This window comes from Sinocyclocheilus anshuiensis, unplaced genomic scaffold, assembly GCF_001515605.1.
Source record: "Sinocyclocheilus anshuiensis isolate Anshui unplaced genomic scaffold, SAMN03320099.WGS_v1.1 scaffold5315, whole genome shotgun sequence".
Taxonomy (NCBI): domain Eukaryota; kingdom Metazoa; phylum Chordata; class Actinopteri; order Cypriniformes; family Cyprinidae; genus Sinocyclocheilus; species Sinocyclocheilus anshuiensis.
Window position 1 is genome coordinate 89,642 of NW_015541765.1, and position 4,440 is coordinate 94,081.

At 33.6% G+C, this 4,440-nt stretch overlaps 1 protein-coding gene across 1 annotated transcript in view; it reads right to left on the reverse strand.

Moving 5' to 3' along the window:
* LOC107690880 (platelet-derived growth factor receptor beta-like) overlaps positions 1-4,440 on the reverse strand; it is a 50,735-nt gene that overhangs the window by 45,172 nt on the left and 1,123 nt on the right. The window lies entirely within an intron of this gene.

Genomic DNA, 4,440 nt, shown 5'->3' on the forward strand with positions numbered 1-4,440 from the left:
CTGTCTTTACATTTATTTTGAAAGATGAAGCTTGCGATTATGGTAAGGGGCGTTACATTCCGACGCGTGCTTGTGGTGTTCGGCCAATCACAATGCACTGGGTCAGCTGGCCAATCAGAGCAGACTGCGCTTGTCGGAAGGAGGGACTTTGTAGAAAACGAAGCGTTTGAGAGAGGCGGGGCATAGAGGACCTACAATAATGTACAGTATTTGAAAAATAATGTGTTTTTTGAACATTAAAGCATGTCAACATATTCTGTTACACCAAATACACAAAATAATGATCTTTAAAAAAGCATCATATGACCCCTTTTACATCAAAGACTCGGACAATAGCAACTAAATTAGGCTGCTATCCCTTTAAAACCGAATGCACAGCTGCAATGGATGCAATGTACTGATGATACACGTTCTCCCTACTGTTTACGTTCACTTAAGACCTAATCAACGGTGTTTATGTGAATACTCATCAAAGCAGACAATTCAACATTATTTTGTGTGTAATTCTCCGTTCATGCGACACGAAAGAGTACTCGCACGCTGTGAGGCGAGCTTTCTGTGTGTGTATGCTTCAGTGTCTGCGCTCAGAAAACCAGACCGAATTGAGTTCTCTCTTGCGTCGTCAGATTTATCCATATGTCTGCTCTTCTCTTACTCCCACATATTGACATTTTTTTACATTTTATGAGACGTGCAGCCAGTGTATGTTAGCTTATGTCCCGCCGGTTCATATGTACGCATCTAACCTCCGAACCACGCAGCAGATTCGTTCTGAATGAATCATGAAGTTTTTATTCAATGACGAAAATGCCAATAGATTAGTTTTTGTCATTCAAAAAGAGTTTTAGTTCGTTATCGTCTCGTTGTCGTCGGTGAAAAAAATGTCGTTGACAAAAATTATGACGAAAATTATTCGTCAACGAAATTAACACTGCATTATACATACTTCACATGCACTATCAGCTCTTTCCATCCACACAATTTTGGGATTTCACATAAAAAGGCTAAATAAAAATGGAAAGTTGTGCATAAAATGTCCATAAAAATATATGCACTCACACTGAGGAGGGTCATTTTTTATTTTTTTTTGTAAGAAAACATGCATATAAACTGATGAAAACTCAACTACCTACTAAACTCCTTGATGCACAAAAAAAAAACCTCACGTGACTTTGCCTCAGCAGATTAACTAATCTTATCGCACATCATTTCAAATATTGTTTTATTCACAGTCTGTCATGAAAATTATTTGGTATAATTGTCTCACATGATTGCATTCCCAAACTTCAGAAAACATGACAGCGTTTGTTAACAGGGTTACAACAATAGTTACTAAAACTGAAAATAAAGAAATAAATTAAAATGAATGAATGAATGAAAATTCAAACTATTAAAAAATTGTTACTTGAAATGAAATAAATGTTAACTGAAATAAAATAAAAAATGAAAAAATGTTTTATTGCAGCTAGTTTCCAAGGCAATATTTCTCATTTTTATTTAGTTTAACCTGATGTACTGAAATAACTAAAACTGAAAAATACTAATTAAAAAAAAAAAAGATAGCAACATATATAAGAAAAAAAAACTAACTAACAAAAAGCTAAAACAAAATGAAAATAGAAAATATGAAAATAAAAATGGATTCAAAATATTAATAAAATAAAATAAAAAATAATAATAAAATTCAATGAATAATCTATAAAATCTCAGTGATACTAAAATAACACTGTTATTGAATCTGTGCACTTTTAGTCACTTATTATATTGGGATAAAAGTGTCACATGTTTGTGACTTGTCACAATGGAACTACTTATTATTTTATTACTGATACTTTACACCAATTTCTCAAGAAGTTAAAGTTCTGTTCTCTTGAATACACGGTGCTTTATTTGCAAATACGTCATGCAATATTTAAATTCATTGCTCAAGTTTAATTTGCAGCTCTGGATGAAAACGTAACTACTGCATTGTTGTAACAGTACAGGTAGTTAGATATAAACATATCTACAGTTTTGCCATTACTGTAGTTTACACACATCTATAGCGCTCCTTGTGGCAACACTGAGAATGCAATGTGATCTAACACAATTAATGTAGCGATGCATGAAAGCACACTACAGTTGCGTTCACATATCTGAATATAGAGCACTTCAGGCCCTGCATCCATGAGAAACGGACAGAGATCCCAAACAGCAATGACAGATTCATCTCTACAATCAGAAGAGTTGGAAACAGAAACACTTTGCATTGCTGTGAAATGACTAAAACGCAACACAAACACTCATACATGCATGCCAGTGCAAACACACACAGCGTTCTAGCTTTCCTAAAGAGAACTGGTTATCTAAAGAAGGTCTGATAATATTTTTTTTGGTCTCTTAGGCCGGTTTTCTCAGTCGAACCCAACACTGTCTCCTTGTGTCTCTGTTTGACTTGGCCTGAGTGCAGCTCATTGAGATTGATGAAGACAGCATCATCTGTCTTTCTTTCTGCATTCTTGTAATAGTCGTTGGTCATCGTTATGCTGTAATCTTAACGGTCATTAACCGCAGGATGCAGACGATTAAACACACACTTGAGTGAACGAGTGAAGGAGCTTCAGCCTGATGATAGAAGAGAAACTTCTGCTCGAGTGCTGAAGGAGACTGAAATCTGACTTAGACTGATGCTTTGGTAATACCACGAGTCTTTGCCATTTATTGTGGAAAAGTCATAATATCATGTTTTTTTTCTGGACATTTACCATAGTAATGCTAAGCTTTCCTGTAGCTCAAGCAGTAGATAGTGGCACCAGTAACGCCAAGGTCATGGGTTTGATTCCCAGGAAAAGCATGAACAGATAATATAAATGCAAATTGCTTTGGATAAAATGTCTGCCAAATGAACAGAAATACCATAGTGTTTAGGATAATAGAATAATACTACTTTATTTATGTATGTTTGGACAATTTGCAAAGAAATAAAATGGAAATAAAACTATCAAACCTTTTAATTACTTATAGTGCCTATGCACAGGGGGAAAAAAAAGTTGTTAACAAAGAAAGAAAGTAAGAAAATAAATAAATACATATTTTAAATATTAGATTAGACTGAACAGAGCTAAATGCACAGAACCAATTAAATTTACTGCAAAATTGAATGTAATAAATAATTGAAAACATTTTTTTTTAATTATTTTTAAAAAACATTGCATTATTGTGTTTTACATTTTAGACTGTTGGTTGTTATTTTTTAATGTAATAAATCATTTTTTAATTTTTTTTAAAATTATTTTTAAAAACATTGCATTATTGTGTTTTACATTTTAGACTGTTGGTTGTTAGGTTATTTTAGGTGCCTAACCAGGGACAAACAAACAAACAACAAACATTTTTATAGGGTTTTTAACTTTATTGTCATCTTGCAGAATTAAAGAACTAAACTCAATTGAACAAATAATTTTTTTTTTAAATATGTAAACTACATTTTATATGAATGAATTCATTTATTAAATAATTTTATTTTAAAATAAATAAATAAATACATATTTTAAACATTGTTGTACATTTTAGACTATTTGTTGGTTGTTACATTTCTTAGGTTCTTAGTAAAAGTCTAACCAAGGACAAATGCTATAAGATAATCTGCTCATCAAAATTGATTAATTAAAAAAAGATGAATTATTAACAGTTATTCTATGCTGTCCCTTTCAAATAAACAACAAACAAGTTAAATGATTTATTTAAAAAAATGACACAAGACAGCTTTCAGAAACCGTACTTTCTGTAAGTGTTTGGTGTGTTTGTGCTGATGTGGTTCTGCCTGACCCTGTTCATGAGCTCCACTCATCCGCTGCTAACGGGGAGCACATTTTTCATGGGACTGGTATGCGGCCCAGATGAGGGGGTCAGGAAACAGCTGGTGACGCAGCAGTGGCTCCGTCCGTCCCAACGAGCACCACTCGATTTCACTCCTGACAGTCCCATCGCAGATATCGCTCACGTCTTACTCACACGCACAGAAACTCCTCATGACACAACAATGAGCTGCAGAAACGCATGAGTAACGGGACTTTCTGTACCGGTGCACTCACATTTGAGAGAAACGGGGATCAGCTGCTGAACATCTGTGTGACTACAGCCCCGACTATATATATACATATATACAAAGTCCTGCTTCAGATAAGCGTCTGTGCCGGTGAACTACAGCCACCTCTGACTTCTACTAATGTTTGGGTTGCACTGCAAAATACACGTGCAAAATAATTCATGCACAATACATTTTTGTAAACACTGTGCTTATACTGCACATAGCTTACATAAATTATTTATCATTAAATATATAATTATTTTATGTACTATGCATAATACTATTAATATTGATAATTACACATACTGTATATGTTATAATAAATAGCATAAAATATATCATATCATTATTTTATATAGTATACAATTTAG